General features: G+C 39.1%; 1 protein-coding gene across 3 annotated transcripts in view; it reads left to right on the top strand.

Moving 5' to 3' along the window:
* Positions 1-27,142, top strand: part of sema6bb (sema domain, transmembrane domain (TM), and cytoplasmic domain, (semaphorin) 6Bb) — a 184,605-nt gene that overhangs the window by 56,878 nt on the left and 100,585 nt on the right. The window contains exon 1 of one of the 3 annotated variants that reach the window (XM_028444269.1): positions 20,144-20,247. The exons of the other annotated variants lie outside the window; for them this stretch is intronic. The gene's annotated coding sequence lies outside the window, so the exon portion shown is untranslated. Of the gene's footprint in view, positions 1-20,143; positions 20,248-27,142 lie in introns of those variants that run through there. 3 annotated transcript variants of the gene reach the window in all.

Below are 27,142 nucleotides of genomic sequence, written 5' to 3'. Positions count from 1 at the left end.
CTTTGATATTGACTGAAATCCAAGAAAGTTGCGTGATTCCCTCTGGGCTCAACCTGTCTCCTTATCTTACATCCTTTTTATTCACGTTTTTTTTAATCACTCCCTAAAAAACATCAAGTTCTCTGGGGTACAACATACACAGAGTCCAGCTGATACAAAGTACATCCCAACATCTGGTCCTCTTTGCCTCAAGCAGCCAATTAGCAACCCTAGAAGTTAAACTAAAGCGTACTTTGGTATGGCATAAATATTTTGTGCTTTTTAAGATTCCAAGTGCATCATCTGCCCTTGCTGTCTTGCCTCCAGGCAGCAGCTCATTTCTCTTGGCGTCGTCTTGTGTAGAAACTTGGCAGGTTACACAGCATCACCCTATTACTAAAACCTCCCATTGGAACAGTACCACTCATCATGGCTTAAAGATAATAGAAGCAGCTATCCCTGGCCTCTTTTGGTTGTTGGAGCGTATGCAGCAGTCAACCTGCCACTGCAACAAAGCAACTTCAGTTACAAACCAAGTTCCCAGTTTCGTGGCATTAGGCTTCACATATTTGTCTAGAACACACCCGTTGACCATTTCACTAAGCTAAGCTTATTTCACAGGCAGTTAAAACCAATGCTCTGAAAATCAAAGCCTTCTGACTCTGTTTATTCATGCTTTCAGAGTGCTGCTGTGGTTGTTTCCCAATTCCTCTACGATGAGGATATGTTTAATGCGTGCCTTCAAGTTTTGCGTTGTGTGTGAAGTTCCCTGATTGCATTCACAGAGAGCCATGACATTTGGTTGAGGCCAAAACTCACTCGATGATCAAATACATAGCATTGCAGAAATCAGCTTCTTTCTTTCTGCCTCTGATTGAGTTTTAACTCTTTAACATGTGCGCAGCATGTTTTAGGACTGATGTTGGCAAACTATGAAAAACGCAGCGATTGATAACTAAATAGGTCTTTATAACTATTTGCATGTGAGCATTTGTGATACTGTCACTAGGTCTGTTTGTCTGAAAGCTGCTGGAAACATTTTTTTTTTTTTAAATCCATAGTGTAAGCCTCATGGATCAATGAATCAAAGATGTAAAAGGTTGATATTGCTGCTTGAAAGTCAAATGTAAAACAGTGGAGTCTCGTAGATGGATGTATAGAAGTGTTCTTACTTCATTCCTACAGAGATTGCTTGTGTTCGCCCCATAATCACTGCCTGTGACTTTACAACACATTTCTGGTTTTTTCACAGAATGAAAGTTGTGGAAAAACAATGTTCATTTTAGGGCTTACACGGAAAGATCTGATTCCGGACGAAATTGAATGTCTCTTGGAGCAAGGTGATGGGAACAAAAATGATGTCAAGTGAATCACTTTCCTCCTTGTCTGGCAAAGAAACACAAGAAATCACAGTGAGAAGAATGAATTAAAAACACATTTATATACCCGTTTATGGGATTCCACATCTCGCAATTCAATATATGAAACTTTTCTGAAAATGTCAATAAGAGATTTTTTACAGTGGAGATGAAAACAAACTTTTGAGCGGCAATTGCAAGCTTTTACATTTTTTCTTCATTTGAACAGAGCTTACATACTCAAGCCCGCCGCCACGTTGTAGTTTCCATGGAAATCCTACATTTCCCACAATCCTTAGCGCTTCTCTGTAGTCATTGTACTCCTGGGACGTGTTTTCAAGGTGTCGGTACTTTCATAGCTTGTCTGCCAGTTTCTCCTCGAAGCTCGTCTTCATCTCTCTTGCTCTTAAATTGCAGGTCGGTGTTGCATCTAATGCGGGTCAATACAATGTCGAGCTTTGTTTTGTGTAACAATAGGTACGCGGACAAGTCAGCGTGGTCGTAAATCTGAGCTTTGCACTTAATTGGCCTGGTGGACTACGGTGATGTACGCCCGAGTATGTTTGAGCTGTTACACTATGGATATATTTAACAAAAATGTTTTGCATTATTAGTTCTGAGAGATGCCACATCCATTTTCAGGGCAAAATGCTAAAACATGCACAGTGAGTTCATGAGCAGCAGAAATACATATGTTCATTGTTAATTGATATTATCATTGCAAGCTGAATAAGTCATTATTCAAAGTACTGTTGCATTGATTGTGCGTTCAGTTCGTCGCATAGTGTTACAAAAATACATTCTAAAGCCCCGTGCGCTACATCTTGCAGGTGTAAAGTCATAAATGTGAATTCTGTCAAACCACCACAAGCTCTCGAGTTTTTTCCTCTATTCTCGGTGACACTGCAGGATTCAATGTGTTGTTGCCATAGCGCCCATTGGCAGTGAGGGACAGTGAAAGTAGGAGCAAGGCGTACGAGAGCCTGATGTAAAGAGGGATAAACACACGGGACAGAGATGATTGAGTGGTGGTGTAACATGATGTCCATTCATAACGGAAACCTTTTCAACAATGAACTATTAAAACCTTTGTTGATGCTTTCTTCAAGTTCTGCCTACGACATACAGCTGAAAGTCAATTCTTTTGTTCAGTTTTAACGTTGTCCAGTTGTCTCATTCAGAGTGAGGGAAGTTGGTGCACTCTATTGGTCCATTACAGTTTTCCCTTACAGTATATCTTAATTATTGATATTTAGTTTAGTTCAGTTTATTTGACAGGGACAATGTACAAAATACATGAATCTTACGAAAAGATGCTTTGTACCAGATTTAGCTCGCGCTAATTTCCATCTGCAGTCCCCAGGCAGGTACACACAGTCTTAAAACATTACATTACAAATAACTGTCAGTAGCACCAACAAATACATGCAATATTAGCTGAACAGTAATCATTTAAAATGAATCAGATTTATTATTTTATTCTTCACAGGATGATCACAGGCATCATACTGCTCCCCAAGATGGACAAATTATGGACTCCAATGAACTTACCACACGTGTTTATGGACAACACATGCAACCACTAGCAAAATACTGTATGCATACATACTGGAAGGTCCCAGGTGTCCTCCCAGGATTCAAACCCAGGGCTTACTTACTGAGACACAAATGCTAATCACCAGGACTGTACAGCCCTATTCCTATGCTACTGAAGTCCACATGCTCTGTCCTATATGTTCGTGTGTGTGTGTGTGTGTGGTGTTCCCTAATGGCAGATGAATAAAAGAATTGGAGCTAAGGCTGCGAATGCTGTCGTTATCTTGTCGTGAGCCAAACTGTTTCTGTGAGAGAGAGAAGAGTTTCGACAGGCTGCTTTTCAGCAATTTTCCATTTGTCTCCAAGCCATTATATTCCAACCCTCTATTTTTGTGGTTACTTATCTTTTGAAATACCATTTATGCTTTGTTCCTCCTTCTTTCCTAGAGGACCTCTTACAAATTCATCTACATTCACCTTCTGGGGAACGTAGATTCCTCCTTTTTATGACAGTTGTTGGGGCTTGACAGCTGTCCTTCAACCGTATGCTTTATGTGGTGTTTCGATGACCAAGATGGTGACAGAATAGGAATGTGTGGTTGAATAAGACCTGATTAGTAGTACGAATAGCTTCTGTCCGTCACAACTCCGTCAGCTCAGCAGTAAACCTTTAGCATGCTTAAAATTAAGGCCGTGGCTATTCATTACAGAAAGACTGCCAGTCTATTCATATGGAACATTCCTCATTGGCCAGTTTAGGTGACATGACAGGTGCACCATGTGACTTAAAGTACCCCGCTAACCCTTTTAATTTAGGCTTAACCCTAACCCTATCCCTAACCTTAACCCTAACCCTAACCCTAACCCAGGAAATACCCTAAAAAGGTAATTTCTTTTGTTTATATATTTTTAACCCTATCAATAACCATAACCCAGGAAATACCCTACAATATAATTTTTTTTCGTATATGTATTTTTAAAGGTGGAATTTGCCGTGTTAAATATGTTAAAATGAAAAAAATATTTACGACAAAAGCGCGTTTGGTGTGAACGGTGGTTTAAAACAATGTCGGACATGGCCTTTTTCTCAAATCATTCTTTTACGGGGGAATGCAACTTTGCTTCAGAAAGATGCATTTTTAAAACATGCTCTTTTTAAACCACGACAAAACAAACAGTTAAAATTGCTTTCTTTCTGTCCTTCAGTCTTTCAACCTTACCCATCATCAGATGCCTGAGGTGTCCAAACTGCTTCCAGATACGGCCGGCGATTTCCTGCGTTTTTGCCGCTTCGCTAAATTGAGCTTCATCACTCTAAAAAAAAAAGCTCCACTATACATACTCATTTTAAAAAACAAACAACCTTTGCCAAGCCAGTTTTGCTAAAGAAAGCCATTAATATTTCTTGCCCCAGTTTTTGACATATACTGGGTTTCTGTCTAATGAAGGATTATCACTGACATTTCAGCACAAATAAAAGCCTGTGGCCATACCAGCACATCAATGAGGCTGACTTTGGAACCCACAGAGCTTTGAGCTAAATAAGTACATCAGCATTCCAACATAATCCACAGGACAATGCTGAGATTTTGTCAACAGCTATTAGTGTTCGTACAGTTTTGGGTTAGGGTTAAAATTGTAGTCTTGGTGGTAAACATTTCATCGTATTAAATATCATTTCCATATTTCAGATATACAGTATACATTTGTAATTTTGTATCCAACCTAATACTGTAAAACATGATCTACTCTTGCCTTTGCTGTTGTTTAATGATGATAACAATTAGCATTTAAGTGTGGAGCAGTCAAAGACATACCATTATTGCATCTATCCAAGCAACCCAGAAAGTATTTGAAATGATTTAAATCAGTGGTTCTCAAACTTTTTCTGAGGTGCTCCCTTTAGAGAATGCAAAATTGTGGCTATTCTTCTTCATCACTCATAAAAATAGCATAAAATGTGTAATCACATATTTTAGAACAGCAATAATAAAATCATTTGTGTGCAAAGGATAGTAATTTTTTTTATTTTGTCATGCACAGTGATCAGCAAGGCTGTTCTCACACCTCCCAGTGTGGTAATCAGTGATTTAAATGATGAAAAATGTGGATTAGGCAACAGATAATGGTTATTAATCATTGCTGTGTTGACCTGAGTTGCTTTCCTGATCATGCATATTTTGAAGGTGAGGTAAATTGGAGTTTTGAGAGAACACCACTCAGAAACGTTCTAAGTCCACCCTGGGAAATTAAGCCGTGGGTCTTTTTGCTATGAGGCAGAAGTTCTAACTGATGCACCATCAGGCTTTTCTGCTGATAATCAAAGATATATTGATTATAGAAGTATGTGGTGCTCTGTCAATCAGAGAAATGTACATTTATGTGCTGAGAATGAATACCATAGCAAATATTTACCCTGTGTTGCATTCGGTTTGTGTAACAATTATAATTTGTGAAACAGATTGATAGGTGGTGATGTGATTAGATATTCAATTGAACACACGGAGTAGTTGGCATTAAATCCATACCTCTAGAGGTTAGGGTCGTTTTTTCCTCCCTGTAATCAAACTGTTACATCAGAGGTAGAATTAAATCATAGCAGTGTTCATGCTCTCGGGCTGGCTTTCTTTGTTGATACCAATCCTGTTATTGGTTTGGCATTATTGAATAGCGTTGCCTCTCACACAAACAAACACAGAGAACATTGGAGGTCGACAATAAGTCAGAGAGAGAGAAGCTTGTGCCCAAAAAAACCCCTAGCCTCTGGGCATCTGTGCAGCAGTGAACCTCCACAGATGGGTCAATAACAGGCAGGTTGTTGTTGTCAGATCAATCCGGGCCCCCGAGCAATGCTTTGCTTCTAATTGCCATGTGTGCTGACAACACGGCAACATGCACTTTAGCTGCACATGTGCCCAAATCTTTTTGGTACAGTGATTTTGGCGTGGTGTTGGTGATGGTTGCGTTCTGCAGTAAAAATAGATTTCCAATTAACAGGCATCTGTCATTATTGCAGGCTCACAGAGATGAAATTTAAAAATGAATGCTTTGATTCCTGATCAAATGAGTGATGGAAAGAGATATGTGCATACGGTTGACGTAATCAGAATTGTGTCTGCTTGTCTTGTTGGGTCACCCTTTAAGACTAAACTGTTTAAAAACTGTGCATTGTGAATGACTTTAGCAATTGGTTCTACTTGCATTAACTATACATTGAATATTCTATGAAATTCTTATTCATACAGCATAAAGAAACAGAGGTAGACCATGTAAAAGCACAGATGTTGGTCAGTGGAAATTACAAACCTTCAGTAGTTGCAGAACTCCAATCATTGTGCGGCGTTAAGTTTAGCTCAACAACTGTGAAGGAAATTTAAAGCTGATATTTGGAGTTACTGAGAAATCTAACTTTAAGTATGATTCTTTTGAAATTCGAAAAAAATCCCTAACTAGTCTTTTACTATGGTCTACTACTGGTGGTCATTCATATACATTAATGTATATAAGTCCCTCCTTCGTCCTATAGACCCCTATACAAATGGAAACGATCGCCGACTGCGTCCAGCCAATAGGCTTTGACTTTCTGTTTTTGAGACTGTCAATCAAAGTGAATGAGGAACTGTGCACGGAAACAAGGCCGCACGTCACAACAGCAAATGGGTAAATATGATTTTGGCTCTTACCTGACCCATAGACATATATCAATGCGACCTTGTTATGTTCCGCGATGCGCGTGGAGAAACGTAGAGGTGTGGCTTCTGGTAGATTGGGATAGGCAGTGGGAGGAAGTGAGGCTGTTTAGGGCGGGACATCGAGACGTTTCTCAGAAACTCGAGATAGCAGCTTTAATTGAATGGCTTTTACGGGCTGCGCAGCTGCATTGAAGCTTTGGAACCATAAGTGCCACAGTGTAAAGCTCTTTAATGCTCACTTTAGAGCATTTGGGTTGTATTACTTACCTGATGACATTGTGCCAAGTTTAGTTTTGTGGATTATTACTGTGGTTTTGTTTAGCCCTTCTTAAAATCAAAATAAAAGAAACGTGTAGAAGTTCAGCTTATCAAGATACATTTTTCACAGCTTGGTTTGGACACAGGCACATGTTTGTTTTGGCTTTTATTACCTGGTTTACACTGCTGGTAGCTCTCCCGTTCTAGCCTTTCTCTGGAATATAAAACAGGTGTGATTAATCACATGCACTACAGCTGTGAATAATTACATACAGTCCCTTCCCGAATCACCTTCCTATGCTGACTCTTTTCCTACTAACACACGGACAAACCACTAAAGCATTCCATTGCAGGTGTTTTTGGTTTAAACAAAACCAAAGTCTTGCATCATGATGTTCTGCTGTTGTTTCTTGTGAAGTGTCCTTTTTTTTCTACCAATAAATTAAGTTTGAATTGTTAAATTTGTAATTTACACAGACCATAACCATCCCAGCTTTTGAACAATAATTCATACCGTTATATTTAAACATATAACATGAAACCACTCATTCTGTCCCTGTAAATCTCTAGGTTTAAGTGGACATTGTTTGGAGGCTAGTTTCAAAAGATCATTATGTTACAATCAGACTGTAGCTAAATGCAGCCCAAATCCTTTTTTTTTTTTGCCCATATGCAACATGTATCCTCATAGAATGAATAAATATGTATATGTTATACACATTATCAGTGCCACACACAAATATGCTTCCATATTTACTTATGTAAACACTGTGCGTGCTCACACATTCCCTCAGGACCACGAAGGAGTCACTTCAGGGTCGCATTCAAAACTGATAGAAGTTGCGCTAAATGTGTAATATGAACGACCACAAAACACACAAAAACAATTCTCAAATAAATGACACATGACCCCTTTTTTCTGAGTTCTTGGTTTTCTTTTAAAACGTAGATTTTCCCAATTTAGATAATGGTGGAATTTGAGTGTACTGGCTTTGTCTGCCTCTGTTTTCGCCCATTCTTGGACTGACTGAAATATTGTATTCTGCTGACTTCCTTTACTTGCTACTCTATTATCTTTGCTCAACAGAAAATCTTTAAATCTGTAATAAAAAAAAAACACATTCAATTTTAATTCTAACCTAAACTGTATATATATATATATATATATATATATATATATATATATATGATTTAATCAATGCTGCCTCATGGGGCTCAGACATCATCATTCATGAGCAGCAATATGAACATGTGCAGCAGAGATAAGCCGATCATCTGCTGCTACTACCTGCTGTTCATTGACCAGTTGATAATGAACCCCTATGGGGGTTCGATTTATGCACAGTATTTATGTGAGTGTATAAGTGATTCTGTCAGGATATGTAGCTTGTTAGCTTCACGTTGCCTCACACATTTAAACGCCTTACACTTTTTGTGCACGACTGACTACAACAGCTGTAGCTTCATCTTTACAGTCCATAGTTTAAATTAAGCCTGTTCTGAGACGAGCACAACGTTCTCTGTGTAGCATCAAAAGACAACAAAGAGCAATATAACATGTTTTTTTATTTTATTTGTACAAACAATCAAATGATGGCTTTTTGAATACATCAATCAATAATAATAATGATAAAAGTTCCCCTAATAACTATTTGTAAATCCAAATAGTAATTGGCTGAGAAAAATATTAGTCAGCAGTGCTCGCAGGTCGAGAATAGAATAGAATAATTATATTGTCGTTGCACAAGTACAAAGAAATTGCACATGCCCCTCCCAACCCAACAACATTCAACTAAACTTTAAAGATTCAAGCGAAACATGCACAATCGACATTAAAAAACAACATAAGGTATGGTAAAAGTCTGTCGGAATAAAAAGTTCATCAGTATAACAGTTCATCACTATAAATGTTTATCAGTATAAAAGTTCATGGGTATAAAAAGTTAATCAGTATAAAAGTATATCGGTATGAAATATTTAAATGTTTAATTTTCTATATGAGTATTGATGCTGGTGTCTATGGTGTGTGTTGATTACTTAGAGAGTGGATGGCTTTTGGGAATTCTTTAGGTCAAATATGAGTCTACTCTAACTCCCCCTTACATGACCCAGTATTAAAACAACATAATTTCAGCATGATGACATTGTAAAACACACAGGCAGAGGCTGACTGCACCACCATGATCCAGAAGGTAGTGAAGCCTGAGGCTGGGCTGTGTTAGTGAGGAGTTGGACACTGCAGCCATCCTACACATGACTTTTTTTTTCACATTATCACTATATTTCAGTCAATCTTAAATATAACTAAAGATAACAGTGAAGGAAAGGGAAGATATTTTATTCATGGCAAAGAAGGAGAAACGGACGGGTCTGAAAGGTCATTTCTAAAGTGTTGTTTGGGTGCTAAGAATTCCGAAGCCCTTCACACAAAGGGATGTAACAACATGTTATCTTGAGAGCAGCATCTCTCGATAAGGTCACAGAATGCGTCTCCGTGGGTCTGCTTGAAACACAAACAACACTGTAAAGCAGTTTGTCTCCTGATAGATGCGCAGAAAGCAAGAGATGGGACATTTATTCTCATTCACTCACTAACGCAGATTTTAAAGCAGTTCCTTTTGTCCGTATGTATCAAAAGCTCCTGCAGAGCATTTGCTCTCGTTTGTTTTGGGCCCTATTGCTGTCTTACCTGGTGGCTTTGCAAATGCCTGAAGGAAGAATAATCAATCACTTACCTTGTAATCCAGAGAGCTAAATAATGTCTGTAGCTACCAATTTGCCAGAATGTCAGGAGGACAAAGAATCGGTGTACCAGACCCCAGATTTAATGAGGAGATGAGGGAGAAGCCTGATGAAGCTGTGCTAGATTTTTTTGCTTTGTTTTTTGGCTGTGTGCAATTTTAAAAAGTCCAGATGAGCTATTTCTTTCCTCTTCACTGACTTCATGACAAGTAAAGCAGAGAGAAACTGCATCGCACAGCAGTTCAGCCTCACACATTGTCTCGCAAGTCAAGTACTTCAACCTACAAATTCATTGCTGAATATACCGAGTATATTTTACCTGAGCCGCACCGATGTGAAAGTCACATGAGTGCGAGTTCCTGCTTTCTTATGCCACATTAGAGAGGCTACCAAGGCGGGAGCTATTGACTTCCAAAGGAAATAGCTTTTATTGATTTGATCTGCTCCATAAGTCGTCAGGTTGCAAATTAATTTGTTGAACATCTCCATGACTGTGTTCTTACAAAGAATCACCATCCTGTTACAGGTTAGAAGAACTTGGTGTTGATTGAGTGATAAAGTAAAAAAAGAATAGAGTCCAGCCGATATAGGATTTTTAGGGCTGATGCCTGTTTTGGGGTTTTTAACTCATTCAGTGCCAGCCATTCTCAGATTTTCTACCCCCCTCGGTGCCAGCCGTTTTTGAGCATTTTTACTGATTTTAAAGACCCACATAATTTTTTCTACTATGACAAAAAATTGTTTCTGGCTCGTTTCATTCTTTTGTAATCAGCCGTTGAATAGAGCAAGTTTTACACAAATCTTCAGTTTCAGAGCAAAAAGCTGAGAAAAAAGCCTTTTTGTAAAAAAAACCCTGTCAGTGACTTTAAAGCTTTTTTTCGCTTTAGTGACAACTCTAACATCTGAACATCGTTTCCTTATATAAAACTAATAAAAAAAACACAGACCTGGCTTTTGATGGCAAACTTAGAGTTTTTCTCAATTGCTAAGACACATTTCTTGAAACCTGCTCTCCTTTTCTCTAAACTGTGAACACAAAACAATTTCCAAGCTACATTCACAAAACGTCAGACTCTTCTTGCAAAACCAAACTTTCACCTCAAAACAGTTCAATCTGTGCTCAAAACGGAACTGTGTTGTCAAATCACAAAAAGAGAAAACAGAAATCTTATGCATTTACACGTATCTTATGCGTTTGCCACTTGTGTACAGTAAGCCCATGTAAAAAAGTACAAAAATATACAAATAAGTGCATTACTCAGCCACAGCATCATGTCTCCGTACTGGGTCAGGCCACAGGACTTCATCCACATCACAGGCCACATTTTGTCTGGCCAGGCAACGGGGGAAAAAACCCCTGGCATGCCGTATCCAGGCTTGGCATGCCTCCACACCTATGTCACCACAGGCAAGTCCCATGGCTTGCAGGAGATTTACCCTGGTGTAAGGTTGGCGTTCATATACCTTCCACCGCCATGAGGAGAAGAATTCCTCAATGGGGTTAAGGAAAGGGGAGTACGGTGGAAGGTAAAGATTGATAAAACCTTGGTTCATATTGAACCACTCTCTAACCTGGAGGGCTCTGTGAAAACTCACATTGTCCCAAACAACAACATAGATGCTCATCCTGCTGCCCTAACAGAGCATCTCGCATGTGATTGAGGAAAATGAGAAGCTGGTGAGTGTTATAGGGCCCCAGGTTGGCATGACGGTGGACAACCCCATGATTGCTGATGGCAGCACATAATGTGACATTGCCACCACGCTGCCCAGGAACACAAACAATGGCCCGATGGCCAATCACATTACGACCTCTCCTTCTCCTTTTGGTGAGATTAAACCCAGTTTCATCCATGTATATGTATTCATGGGGTCTTTCTATTGCATCCAGTTGAAAAACCCTCTGTAGAAATAGATATAGTTTTGTAAGTGATACGGAAAAAGTGATTTAGGCCACTACAGTAAATCACTACTTGGAGTAATCAACATTGAACGTGTCTGGATATACGCCAACCTGTACATACTGGAATCTTTGCTCTTTGACTCTGTCTGAGTTGCGATCAAATGGCACTCTGTACAGATGTTTCATGCGCAGTCTGTTGCGCTTGAGGACACGATCAACAGTAGAGAGGCTGACACTGTTGATACCCTCAAAATTGACATGGTCCTCAATGATCTTCTGCTGAATTTCACTCAGTTTAATGGCATTGTTCTCACGGACCATATCAACAATTAGCGTCTCTTGGTGTGGGGAGAACATACCTGTCCTCCCACCCCCATGTGGCAGTCTTTCAATTCTACAAGAAGAGAACATGGAGTTACAACAAATATATATGGAATACTAGGCCTACAAACAGTTAGACCAACCCTCCATTACAATACTACAGTACATTGGTACAGTGATGTACTGAAGCATATGTACTTACAGTATACTGTGGTACAGTATATAGAGCTGGTAAGTCCCGCCCAGCCGTAAAACCCCACTGGAAAGTGAAAAACCGTCAATGCAAGTGAATGTGAGAAATAATTCTCACATTCACTTGCATTGACGTTTTTCAATCTAGAGGTCCAGTGGGGTTTTACGGATGGGCGGGACTTACCAGCTCTAGAGTATGTCATACAGTAATTGCTGTCAACATTTACATACTGTACTATAATGTCAAAAAAAAGGTAATTACCTGTTCTCGTCTCTAAATCTTCGGATTATGGTGGACACAGTGAATCTACTGATGTTTGGTTGTACCCTTTGTCCTGCCTCCCTCATGCTCATACCATGGACAAGAACATGGTCAATCACAGTAGCTCTGATTTCATCAGATATTACTGTTCTTTGTCTTTGCTGACCACCTCGCCCTCCTCTCACACGAACTCTTCCTCTCAGATTTCTATCCATTGTAGGGCCTCACAAACCAGTGCTCTTCCCTTACATCATTAGCCACAAGTGTGATCAGTTTTGAGTTGTTGTGTTCAAGTGGTGACACCTGTGCTTTAATTGTGTTTGACTTTTGTCACCTGTGCTCACCATTATGCAGCACGGGTGCATCACAATGAAAATGTGTTGGCAAGTTGTGTCTAAACAGGTGAAAAGTGTTTATGGTTTTGCCAAAAGAGTGATTGTTTCAATCAGTGGGTTCAGGCAACTGAGCATTTGGTTCAGACAATAGGGTTTAGTGTTTTAGCAATTGAGAAAAACTTATTATTATTTATCTATCTGGGTCAGAGTTGAATAGATTTCTTACTGTATTTTGGCGTTCCTCCAACTTTCTCTCCCATCAGTCTGCACACACATAACTTCCTCTTCCTCCCGGACATGCAGAGGGTCACTGCTTACCCCGTTTTTTTATGGTTTTATCTCACAATCACCACACTATCCATGAGTTCCACACTTGCTTTGGTCGGAGTGTGCGCTGCTGTGCGCTGCTGGGAACGTCAGCTCTGCACGTAGAGCCATTTTCTGTTTCGCAAACTCCTTTCCTCTCTCCCTCTTAGCTCTGCTGAGCATGGATGATCTCTCATCCAAAGGTGCGCTGCTACCTCCTACATGTCACCTATTATTTTGCTATCTGGCTCACAGGCTGGGGGTATTTTGTACCCACCTCCACAACCCCCCTCCTCCCCCCGACACGCAGGGATGACCCGTTTGGCCCGGTTAGTTGATGGTTTTATCTCACAATCACAACATTATCAATAATCCACTCAGGTCCACACATGTTCTGTGTTGTTAGTATGTGGAGCTGTGAGCTGCTGGATGCGTCACAATATCACTTCACAGCGCCATAATCTCACTTCTTTTCCTGCTTCTTCCTGCTTTGCTGGGTAGCATCAGTGGCTAATCTCTCATCTAAAGGTGCACTGCAGCCATCTTCAGGACACAGTTGGTCACTGCAACACCCCACAGCTTAGATATTGATGAGGGACCTCCGCGAAGGTGTTTTCCAGTAATCCCCGTGAATAAACGCAAATGACAAGTTTCTCGTCAATGGTGCTGAGCGTTTGGATTTGAAATGATGAGATATCTCGTCAATGGCACTGAATGAGTTAAAAAGCTAATATCAGATGAATTTTGGACATGAACATACTGTACATTTTTGCAATACCCAAAATAAGATTCAAGATGAAGAAGAAAAACATTACTGTCATCGTAGATCTTTTAATGCTGGTGCTCCAAATGACCTGGATATCAGTAAAAAAAATTTCTTCCATCACCTCAAACAGATGACTAGATTTATTAACACAGGGCTCTATTCTCCCATGCGTGTAAGTCCAAAAAGCCACGCAGTGGCTCTGTTTTTGGCTGTGTGCTATTCTCCCCCTCACTTCAGTTAGTAGTTGCGCACCTTCATCCCAGTTACAAACTATGGGTGGAGCAACCCTAATATGTGGGTGTTCCCATTCAAATCTGGCTTTACGTGTATTCTCTGGTGTGCTGTGACCACTCAGCTGCTTAATTAAAACTCTGACAGACGCAGACTTCTGTCCACGTTGGTCACAGTGATTCAACTATTTTCATACTATGTCCAACGTGAAGTCACAGTTTGATCCACTACCGAGTGAAACAAGCTGTCATATGCAGATGTTCCCACACATATTTTATTGATGCTCAGCTCAGGTCACTTTAAACAATTGATATTTAAAACTGCGTATTATGGAAGCCAATAGTTCTGTTTCACTGCAAACATCCCTCTGTATTAAAGCAGGACGCTCTGCGGCCGCGTTATTTCCTCATATCTCCAGCTCATCTAACTCGGTCACGCTTTACAGCAATGATGATGATGATGATGATCAAGGAAAGAGATTTTAACTGTGTCTCGGACAGAAGAATTCGGCCGATCCTCAGTCACACTGCAATAATCTGATCAAATCAACCTGTTACATTGTTTATCAATAAAGGCATTTCAAATTAAATGTCGTAATCAATAACCCTGATACATGTAAAGCTACAGCACAATCGTGGTTCTCTGCTTCTTTCGCAACAGAGTCAGACATGTTGCTCCATCTGACTCTCTTGTCATTATGTCCATCTCTGTTGCTCTTCTGGTGCTTTTTCACCTACAGTTCAAAGTCCAGGGGTGGGGGTTTATCCCTCACCACTTCTCCCCCATTTGCTCATCTTGTGATAACCAGCATGACGGGTTGACATTCAGGGCCTTTTGTTTTCTTCATTGTCGTCACCTCTCTTTCGACCCCCTTTTAATATCCTTTGTGTGACTGTGTTACACACTAACCATGGTGCCTCAATAATGATTCTACACATGCATTCAGTTTAGAAGCTAACATTCTGACCACACTCATAGAATCAGTGTACAGAATCTGAAACTACCAAAATTAAATAATACTTTAATTAGTAACTTGTTTTTCAGCCACTGATCAATAAGAAAAGGCAAACTGCTGCAAACTGTGGTTCTGGAATACAGAGTAAAAGAAATATATATATATAAAAAATAAACTTGCTCAAATCGCAAAGAGTAACCATGGGTAAATTAAAAAAGGCAAAATGTAGCTGCAAATGATGAACTAGTGCACTGTAATTTTGTCATCATTACTGTCGATTCAGAAGCGTCAGGTTATAATGCAGAAAGCATTGAAATTTAATACATCAGTTACTTTTTATAGCCGGACCGATTAATCGGCCAGGCTATTGACCGATATCTATTAGGGATGTAGCGATTCACTCAACTCCCGATACGATTCGATTCACAATACTGGGTTCACGATACGATTCTCTCACGATTTATTTTACAAAATGGGACTGTAGACAAATGATGACTGAAAAATATTCCTTTATTTTTTTGGGGAAAAAAACCTAGAAAATACTGTACTATGTTCCTTTTATTTTTCATTGTCAAAAGAATCCCTTGATAAACCATTCAAAACAATGCAATTTAACTAAAAATAAATCTTGAATGCAATAAATAAAGGAATAATACAAATGAAGAAGTAGCCTATTCATTTAAATTCTGGTTCTATAGTAAACAATGCAAAACTGCATAATAGATCTTATTCTTTTTAAAAGTGCAACTGAAAATGTATTTTGTGCCTTAACAATTGGACATTTAAAAAAAAAAAAAAAAAAACAGTGCACTGTATTTACATCAGATATTTGTTTGGACCAGGAGAGGGCGCTGGTAACCCAGTGGTCGGTTAGCATGCAGCTAATCTAGCAGTGAAGAAGAGATGCTATGCTAGCAGACAGAGCTAATAGAAAAACGTGACTTTTACAGATATTCTCGTAATATTACAGATATTCTTTCAGTGCTAAAGGGGTGAAGAATTATTTATGAACATGTTTAAGGTAGATGGCAGCCAGAAAGAAAGTAGTAACAGATTCCGCCCGCCGCCTACACTTTTGGATGAGAAGGATATATAGCGCCCTCTGCTGTTTAAAAAAAGTACTGATATTCAATTTTCAGAGCATCGATGTGAACCGTGATACCTATGAATTGATTTTTAACTGCCTTACGATTAATCGTTACATCCCTAATATCTATTAATCAGTGATTGCTAAAATTGGCCTGATTAAAAGGCGCAAAAATAAAATGAGTGAGTGCAAAAAAGTAAATGAAAAAAAAAAGCTTTTAAGCACAACACATGTTCTTTGACCACCTGCCTGGGTTATTCTGGTCATTAGATTTATCTCCCCGCAACACTTCTTAGTGAAGCTAATGGGCCCCTTTTATGCTTGTGCTCTTCACAATCTGAGTCATTGAATGCTGTGTCCTATAATCTGAATCAAATGCACTTAAACCTCTTCTTTATGTTGTTTTTCTCTTCGTATTTACCCCTCTCTGGCTCAGATCTTCCTCTTCATGTGTTTCCCTTGTTGCCGTGGTCTGCAGTAAAAGGTCCACCCAATTCATCCTCATACTCATCATATCTCTCTCTGCATAACCATTTCAGCTCCTGCCACGTTACTGCCATCTTCCTCTGTGCTTTCCAACCCTCAAAGCTCTCTTTTTAAACTCACTCTATGAAAACCGTCCAGTATTCTGCAGCCACCCATCCTGATGCAGCAGCCATAACCAAAACCACTTTACCACTGCCGCATGGATGCCAAAACCCTCAAAGCAGAGGAGTCAGGGAGAAGTAAAGGGTAGCGGGAGAAGCAAAAGCAGTAACATGTCAGGGGATATTTTTCTTTAGTCTTCTCAGTAAAACGTCAATTTTTTAGTGTGTTAGCTTGGACTTTTGTGTAAAATGTGTAAATGAAGGAGCAAAGACGGATGTGATTTGTTTTGGTAAAATGAGGGCTCAATCAGGAGGAGAGCAATGTCTGAGAAATACAAAGAGGTGGAGGTTTGATTTGACAAAAGCTGCAGATTGAAGCAGAAAAGACAAAGAATTGAGAAAAATTGATGGAGACACACAACTGAACTCGCTGCCTCCCACCTCTATTAACATGCCTCTCAGACACCACATATCAAACTTGTGCACAACTTATGCCTCCAATGCAGTACCATCACTGTTTTGCATGTATATGTGTTTTTTTTTGTTCGCTTAAAGCATGGATCCATCACTCAACAGAAATGTCTGAATATTTGGTTCACAGCTGTCTTGTATGCCGAGTTGTCCAATAGAAGTGTTTTTTTTTCTGATTGTCAGCATAGTGTGTTTGTGTGCTGTGAGATGTAAATGTTCAAAGCAGCAGCAGGAAATAAGGAAGGGCTGCGATGCTTTTTGTTCCTCAGTCTATATTGAAATAGACACAGGTGGGACTGAACCGACTGAAGTGAACAGTCGGCTGATTTGTGACGACTGATGGTGAGGGAGACAAAGAGATGGAGGTGCGTGCGTGCTCAGTCAGTCCAGGACGATAATACGATGCATTTTGGTTTGCATGATACGACTTTGCTCTGTTTATGTGAGCGTCAGGGTTCCAAGAAAGGCTGGTGTCGTCTCTTCTTCAGCCAACTGGTCTTTCAGCCGTCTGCTGGCAGCAGATACCAACGGGCGCCTTCCAGTCTCTGCTGGCAAAGACAATATAGATTCTAGCCACTGTTTATAAAGTTACTATTCACTTTGTATTCTATGGAATTTCCAGGAAAGGAGCTTTTCTTTGGTCAATTCTTTTGAGGCACAAACTACCTTTGCTGGACATTTCAAATCTGATAAATGGATTCAAATGAAACACATCAATGTTTTTGGATTGTTTGATTATAATTTCACACTCTTTTCCCTTGTACCTATCAGGGTTATGAAATGCAGCAACCAACCTTAGCGTTCAAGGGAAATAGATCCACTAAAGACATGTCACACCATTTCAAGTTTACTTCAGCAGTTAATTTAGAGCGCCACGCATGCTCAAGAAAAGCCTTAACTTTGGATTGCTGTGGTGGAGGAAGTCCAGTTTTACCTGCAGACCATGTCGCCTCTTTCTTTCCTATTTTATCCTCTTACTTTCTTCACTGCCCCTAAACAAATTAGGATTCCATTCTTCACCATATTATCCCTACAGTATATACAGTACATACCTTAATTTATCAAGTTCAGGGCTGCTTGTAGTGCAGTCAGTCAATAGTAAAAAAGTAATCCCACAAACAGTTGCTCCTACAAACAATTGAGTGGCTTTAAAGCAATAAGATAAGATAAGAAGATAACACTTTATTGATCCCCCAATAGGGGAAATTTAGTTGCAGCAGCTCCATAAAAAAAAAAAAAAACAGGGAAATAGGAATTATAACAGCATCAAAAAATAATTTAATAAGGGAAGAAAAAATACAATAGAATTAAGTAATACAAGGCATAAGCACTTTATACACTTCATACAATTTATACGCAACCCATCACATCAATGCACTTTAGATCAGTGGTTCCCAAACATTCCACAGTCACGTACCCCTTTAGACATTTAACCTGAAGCCATGTACCCCCTACTGCTGCACACTTAAAAAACATATTAATGTAATGAGGTGTTTTTCAAATTTGGAGTCGTGAGCCCATGTGCGGACTCCTGGAATTCAAATGGGGTCCCCAGAAATGTCTAATAATTTATGATAATTAAATTCAATGTCTTAATAATTAATTTATTTTTCATATGATCACACCACACACACAAAACAATTTTAAACAAATATAAGTCGAGTTGAAATAAAATGCAGTATAAGAATATGTGAGCTGGCGCATCTTGTCACTTTGTGCACTAATCCTGGCAACAATAAACGTTATCAAAAGTTAATTCTAGAAAGAAAAAAAAGTCTCTGGAGACGCTAAAAATTTGTGCTAATAAAACGGGGCCACAACCCAAAAAAGTTTGGAACCACTGATGTAATGTCACATACAATGTAACCCTAAAGTGTAATTTGTCTCTGGAGCACTTCCTTGAGTAATCACTACGTTACAGTTTGTCCACAAGCTTGGGTTTAAATAGCTTTTTATTGCAGTTGCAGTTTCTAAATCACCTCCTATACCGACTAGTAAGCTTCCATAATAGTCCTTTAGTTGAGCTGTCTTTGTTTTTGGGTTAGGGTTAAGAACCAAGGTTTATTGGTTTTTGGTCGTGCGAGAACAATGTAGCATCTGATATATATGGTGATTTAGAATTTTTCACCAGCTTCTCCTTATTTTTCTCTTTTGCACATGCAATAGAAGAGATGCACTAGTGTAGTTGTCTATTAGACCCAATATAAAACACAAACTTGAGTTTTGCGGTTTTTCTGCTGCAAACTATGTAATAATAAATAAATAAATCCCAAAACAGGATGTAAAAAAACATCAGATTTTATAGCCCCTATATTTAGAAGATTATCTTTCATACGCCTCATTACTACAAGTGTACATTTGGCTCCGTGTATAGACTAATGTGCACAAATTAGCGGGGCATCTGCAGAGCCTGTTTTTGATTATTTTTTTGTAGTCCTTTACTATCCTTTACTCTGAATGTTGTATTTCTGCCCGCCGGCTGACCTGATGCCCCTCTGACACAGTCACTTGTTGCCATTACAATAAATCTAACCTAGCCCCCCCTCGTCTGAATCACAACTGAAAAGGTCTGTGCATGGGAGCATATTGCCCTATTGAGTTACCTCTCTGTGTTTATGCAGGATAATACATGTCCTTTGGGGAATTTTAACAGAATAATCACATCAAGAGGGGTTCTGTTGTACTGCAGAACCTCTTATTACCATTAGCTGTATTATTTATAGCCATGTTGGAGATTATCGCCTTGTGTGTTTTCTTTTGCTGAGTTTATGGAGCTTCCAGCCGGTGATGGATGGATTTGCTTTTAGCCTTCTGTCAGTAGTGTAGTGTGTTTTCTTTTCATTTTTACAGCAATGTCAGGGTTCCTCCTACATGGATGGTTTTGAGTGTGATTTATGACCTTGGCCCCTGATCCTTGCCTTACTAATGATGGTTGTAAAGCAGTGGAGAAGCCAAGGGTTGACCTTGTCTTGGCATTTGCGATATGACATGGTTTTTGTCTTGTTTCACGCGTTGCTTTCTGGATTTGTATCTGAAATAGTGTAAGCGAAATGAAGTGCAGGTAAAGTAGACGATCAAGAAAATGAAGAATAATAGACTTCTGTCAGGGCTTCTTAGTGAAAGTTCACCACATGCTGACGCAGTCTTTGTTCTCCATCTTGTAGATGTTTTATCTGCCTGACGTCACCACGACTTTGATACGAATGTGAGGTTAATGAGTAAACGCACCGGTAATACTCCAAGATATCCATCATCAATACGATATTGTAAGTATTACATTACCGTTGTCATTCGCCGTCTTTAATCTATTCCTCTAACATTAGCGAGAACGCATCTACATCAGAGAAGAGTCAAAGATTAAAACAGCCTAGCTCCAATCTCTAAATCCCCTCATATTATATGTATTAAACATGGAGGATCACGTTAAAGAATGAAGCTGCCTGACATTAGAAAGAGGTCACATTATCTGTTCGTTCTTACCCTACTGATGATGTGTTGTTGCAATAGTAATCGTTCCGTCTGACAATGGGCGAATGTTACAGGAATGTTTTTTCCCTCAGCACAAAGTGCACATTTTTCTCACCAAATAAATCGTCATCGGCGCTGAGTGCATGGGAAAGCCAGTGTTCAGTACAAAGAGGTCAGTCGTAATTTTTCATCGACTGTACACGTCTATTCTCGCTCTGCTCTTTCCCTCCCTTTCTTTTTAAAGATGTGCTTTGTTGGTAAATCTGCAGGAATTCTTAGAGATGCAATTTTTCTAGTAAACAGACCCTGGGTCACTTTAGTCCCACGAAGCAATGGGATGGAATTGTTTGTGCATTTTGTTGTGTACTGGAGGGAATTCCTACATGGTTTTTACATCAGGCCTGAGAGAAACAGAGAGTGAGTGAAACAAGCAGGAGCAACTTGGTTTGTCTGCTGTGTCTACTGTGCAATGGGGACATGAAAAATCGGATTAAAACAGGATTTTTGGAATGCTTTTTTTTTTTAAAAGGATCATCAAATTTATTTATGGTCGTCATTTTTCAACTGAACAAACAAATCAGCAAACGAATAGCTGCATTGAGAAGCATAAAAATCTGGCATTGATTGTTCTTGTTTTTAGTATTTTAAGGAATCCTAAAGGACGCCCTGTTGTAATTTAAGGCAGATTATGTCCAGAGGATGTAAACCAAATTACCCTAAAGGTCTGCTGTTGAGTCAGACATAGGCTTATACATGTATAGCTTCATTACACAATGCACAGATGTGGGCCTAATCAAGGCCTAAAGTAACTCCACAAAAAGGACCTTTGAACAATGATGACATGTTTACAAAGGTCATAAAGTGACTAAACTCACATTGGAAGATGAGAAAAAAATAGCTTTACTTTGTTCTATTTTTTTCTTTCAAGCGTAATTTGAAATAGAGAGTTTCACTAAGCAGACATGTTTCTGTTAAAAACAGACATATTTCATACTTAGGAGGATGTATGTGTGATTTAAACATAGTAAGAAACAGACCTGCAATGGTTACTTAAACAGTAACTGCAATCTTATTGCTTACATTGTACTCATTCGCAATTGTGTTATAAATTTTAGTTTTATCATCAATCTAGTCAACATTAATAGGTGCACCTTGTTTGTTTCCAGGGGTGTTACAGTGTGTTAGAGACCGTTTCTCTCCAGTGATGGTGTGCTGACCTGACCAGTGTGTTACCCTGAATTAACATGAGATGACCATAGATAAAGTGTGTAAAAGATGGTTAAGATAATATTATGGTATTCAACCAACAAAGGTGCTTGTTTGTTTCTATCCAGTGCAGCTTAACACTAACAACATGGAATTGTTGTGTTTCTCTCCTAAGCCGCAGCTCATCGACTTAATAAAACTGCAGTGACTCTGAGGTTGACATCTCGACACGTTACCGTTAAATCTTACCAAATATCTGGGTCGTGCTGCTGTAACAGCATCTGTGGGTCATGAACCACAATATCCAAGGTGCCACCCTGTTGAAACACAGAAAACTACTGAAGAAAACCAATATTTTTGATAAGTAGCTAATCAGGTAAGTGTCAAACCAGGCCAGAGGTCTTACCACTTTGCCTAAAGTAAAGATAAACCTGTCAATTCGAGTACCACAGCCTCTTATCTATTTTTTTTTTTTTTTGTGTCTTGTAGTTTCCATCCTGCTCGACATCTTATTTCTTTCCCCTCTTTATTCTTTCTTGCCGTATTGCTTTACTCATTATTTGTGTGGCCTAGTTGTTTCACTCTTCATCAGTCTCTCTTGTGCAATAATCTTGTAATGTTTCAATCTCGTCGTGTCCTCTCATTAATCTACTGCTCTTTCACTGTTGTGTGTTTAAACGTCCGCTCGCTAACTTGCCTTTTTAATGTGTTACATGTCTGAACCTTAACTATCAGAATGTATTCTCCTCTTACTCCCCTCCTATGCTTTTTACAGCTCTCTTTGTAATTTCTAACCAAGCAGTACCGTCATGTACCAGCTGTCATCGATTGTTAACAGCCCATCCGTTTCCCTGTCCTCGCTGACTAATTTCACAACAAGGCCAGAGAAATCCCTCGAAGGTCTGTTTAAGACCACATAGGAAAGGATTTGGACTCTTCAGAAGCTAAATGCTCCACTGGTTGTCCAGCTAGTAGAGCTGGGTATCATGGCCAAATTCATGGATTGATTCGATTCTGAATAATGAGGTTTTGAATCGATTAATCGCGATTCAATTTCAATTCAGGATTGATTCATCTTTAAAATTTTACTTGGATATTAATACGATGTTTCCAAACTTCTGACTTTAGTTGGGGTGTCTTGCCAAGCAGAGCTTCGTCTGCATCCACCGTATTTGCACTGGATGTACTGTCATGTTGCACACGTGCAGTAGTCGACATTGCTAATGCAAGACTATAGCGCGAGACTAGGGTTAGAGGAAAAAAATAGAAAAGAAAGAAATTTAAAAAAATGTCATTTAAATTGATTCAAGATCGACTAAATTGTTTTTTTTACTCAGCTTTACCAGCTAGCAATCCATTCATCCATCCACTCCTTTTTTTCCAGCTAGTAATGTGTTAGGTAAAGTATCTTCCTCACAGTTGCATCATGTGACAAATGCAAAACAGTTACAGTTAAATATGCTTCAATCAATCTATGTAACCATCCATATTGGTTTCCGTGTCAGATAATATTATGTCTATTGGTGAACGTTGGGGGATTTCACACCAGTGCTGAGTTTGCAGGGCAGGAGATGGAGCAACGTCCTTAAAACTGAGTCTTCGGTTATGTAGAACAAAACAGCTTGTCCTGAACTGTGAATCTGAATTAAATCAGTGATGATGGGTTCTTCAAACATGTACAGTATGTTACATGTGTTTTGAGGACTGAAATACTAAGAAAAAAACCCAAAACAACAATATACAGAGACTTGAGACTTTTTTAAAAGATGGTCATTGTGAGAAAGGATTACAATCAACACTTTGAGGCAAGGCAAATGTATTTGTATAGCGCATTTCATACACAAGGCAACTCAATGTGCTTTACATGATCAAAAAGTGAAACAGAAAATAATGAACAGCTTAAAATCCATAAGAACATTAAAATCAGCAAAAATAATTTGGAATACTACACTCTGATACTTGAACATCATGCTCCTCAGCTACCCTCTTAAATATTTTAATTCGAGATACCCAACCACCAGCGCTGTATCCCCATTAGTACTGCTCCATTTCATTACCATTAACATTATAACTAGGACATACATAATTTTGGTTTTCTTTCGACCCTAATTTTTATTGCAAGTGCTCACATTTATGTAAAAGAAATATGTCAGAAACAACCACATTGACAAATCCAAGGTGACAGGCAACAAGGCAACAAGGAGAAAAGCAAGATAGTTAACCATGTGATATTTCTTCAAAGGTGGAAATGCAAAACAATAGTCACAAAAGCTGTATAAAGCCATAAAAATGTCTTTAAGAAGGTCATTTCTATTGAAAGGGTGCTTGTAGTGAATTTTAATTGCAAGCTCTATTAAAAGTTATAATACTAGAGCTTTGTCGAGTTGTTTTCTTGATAAGTTTTTGTAGAGCAGTCAAGAGGAGGAAAAACTTGCTTATGTGTGAAAGTTGGTGGTCGCCATTATGCTAGTCTCAGACATCGGTAGTGACGTCATGACGTGGCGTTTAATCTCTATTTCCTGGTACGGCAGAGACGCTGCACAGTCTCACTTCGATGTAAGGAGGAGGAGGCCACACCCTCTCCCAAAGGCACAATGCTGCTCTGCCTCTGTTCCCATAGCGTGTTTTTATGTGTTTGCACGTGCGCAGTCAGTTCCCCAAGACGAAAACCGTTTATGTAAAAAGGCAGCTCTCTACGCTGCCTTTGGACGTAACCGTGCTATGCTAAATGCTATACGTACGTTCACAGTGCATTAGTGAATTGATTCAGCGTGGCCTGCTACGTTCTCTAGCTAGTGAGGAAAAACAACAGCTTTTAAAAGATGGGAGACCAACACCTGAGCTACCAGACCTTCAGCAAAGGGAAGGTCAGAAAATGTTTCGTAAAGTTCCACGGTGAATGGTACAAAAGGAAGGATTGGCTTTGTGGATGAGCCTGACTGAAGCGCCAGTTTCGAGCAGTAGTAGTAGTAGTAGTAGTAGTAGTAGTAGTAGTAGTAGTAGTAGTAGTAGTAGTAGTAGTAGTAGTAGTAGTAGTAGTAGTAGTAGTTGTTGTTGTTGTTGTTGTTGTTGTTGTTGTTTTTGTTGTCATTTTCTCCATGTTTCTGTGTTTCAAACACAAACAATGTGGAGGCTATATTGAATAATTGTTTCTTTAATGGTGTTTTACGACGTTGATTTTGTTTGATGAACACTTGCCAGCAGAAACATATGGAATTGTCATTGGTGTTGACATTGGTGGTCTTGATTTGCAATGCCCTGCCTACCCAACCCTAGTGCTCACGGCATGCCACTGCTTGTGACAGTCATAATTACACAATATGATAAATGTATTATTATTTTATTTCTTGTAACGATAAAGCATTAGGGACCTAATGTAAAAACTGCACTGAAATCAATGACGACATCACATCTGGCTGAACATGGCTGCTCCACATGGATTGTATTTTCAGGTATAAAATTGTTAAAAAAAAAAAAGAAAAAGGGGGGGTTTAAAATGTGTTTTAAAATAAAAAAAATAAAAAAATTAGAATACATTTTGTTTATTGGTGTATTATTAAACACTATTATATACATTTCCAGTACAGGTACAATTTAATGATGAGGTTTTCTTTTTTATTGTAAAAAGAAAACCTAGTTTCCAACAATATAACGTGAATGTCTCAACCAGGCTTTTATTCTCAATCAAAGAGATCTTTTATGCCCCTTTGAAAAAAAAAAAACAAAACCTTTTTTCCTTTGCTCCTTTGGTGTCTGTATTTTGGTCTGACTTGAGTCTATATGAGATCAGTATCAGCCTTCATTATGGCTTTACTTAAGACCCAGGACTTTATTGATTGCGTGTTATGGGAGCAGCAGGGCAGATTTTTATGATGTGGTACTGATGAGGTCCAGAGAGATTCGGCAACGTCAACAACCCACAACTTTACCCTTGATTCAGCTTTCCTCTACCGTTGATGCTAGCCAAACCATCATTTAATAAGATTGTTTCGGAAATGATTCCAATTATTTGAATCTGGGTAAGCGATCTCCTTGGAAGCAGGTATTCTTTAAAAGTTAGTTCAGAGGTCAGTAATGGGGAAAACAGATTGGATTGAAGGCTCCAGTTTAGCAGCTACACACTGCGATGTTTTAAATGCGTGACATCTGTATTCATTTGGCACCTAAACCAGTCTGTTGGGATTTTACCCTCAGATCTCATCTGATCCCTGAATGTTTGTCCCCTGCAGTAAAAAGAAAAGCAGACAATCAGCTACTGAAAGAATAGTTTTTCTTTGTGTGGGCTGCATTTTAAAATGTATTACCATCCTCTTTGTTCACACTGAGTACTGTGGCATCAGAATCTTCTTGGATTAGGACTTCAAAAATGGTACAATGTAAATGTCACTTTTAAGAAGGGTTCTTTGTTTAATGATAAGGGCGAACCGTAGTACAGCCTTCACCACACACAAATGCCTCAGAATGGCCACAGCTTTGTCCATTTGCCATCATTGTAGAGATGCCTGGGTTTAGTACGTTTATGTCTGCACTCTAACATACTTACACAATACACACAGACATAGTCACTTGGTTTAATGCCTGTTTATCTACATATTCTGATATCCCATGTAATTGTATAGCCAGAGTTTCTAATTATACTAATCAAATCCACAGTGCTTGACATTTTTTCATGCATTATTAATAACAGAAACAATAGGGGTTCTGATTGGGTATACTGACTTCCTGACTTCTCATTATTTTTTCCCTGGTTCATATCTGTCTTTATCTTCTTGGTTAAACCCCCCCCCCCCCCCCCCCCCCCCCCCCCACCCCCCACCCTAATAACCCTCGGCTGCCTTTGTGACTCTTTCCCCTCCACCTCTTGTAATTTGGCTTGTGGGTGTTGAGTAATTAGTCTGCCTCCCACTTTCAGGGCAGGGAATTTGAGAAATGTCCCATGAAGATTTTGCATCCTGATAAGGTTATGTGTGCGACTCCATTAAAGAGATGGGCTGCACAATGGCTGTTTGTGTTTTACAGGCGAGAAGAGAGGCAGCGTGAGAGAGGAACACTGCACGAGTGCAGTAACGTATCTGGTTTAATGTTACAATTATTGCAAGTGATAATCAGTGTCAGTTTTCTTTTCCCAGTAATCATTTTTAAACAGCCACTTAAGCCCCAAACTTAGAAAATAGAGTGACTATAATGTGACATGTCCAATTTTGTGTTTTGTTTCCATCTTTTTTAAGATATCCTACACACATTCATCATTATAGTTAATAACACAATAGTGACAAATGGTTTACAATATTCCTGACTATGATTATTTTAGATTAAACACAAGGGCTATGGAAGAGTAACAACTGGCACAGAGATGGCAAAGTACATACACTGTAATCTCTGAGTATTGGTACTGTATGCTGTGGTGCACTCAATGCCTCTGTGACCACAGCAAAATGCAAACACATTTTGCATAAAGAAATCCAACCCTGACTATTCAAATTTCAT

This window comes from Gouania willdenowi, chromosome 4, assembly GCF_900634775.1.
Source record: "Gouania willdenowi chromosome 4, fGouWil2.1, whole genome shotgun sequence".
NCBI classification, from domain to species: domain Eukaryota; kingdom Metazoa; phylum Chordata; class Actinopteri; order Blenniiformes; family Gobiesocidae; genus Gouania; species Gouania willdenowi.
The sequence above is the reverse complement of the archived record's forward strand: the minus strand, read 5'-3'. Positions and strand labels throughout refer to the sequence as shown.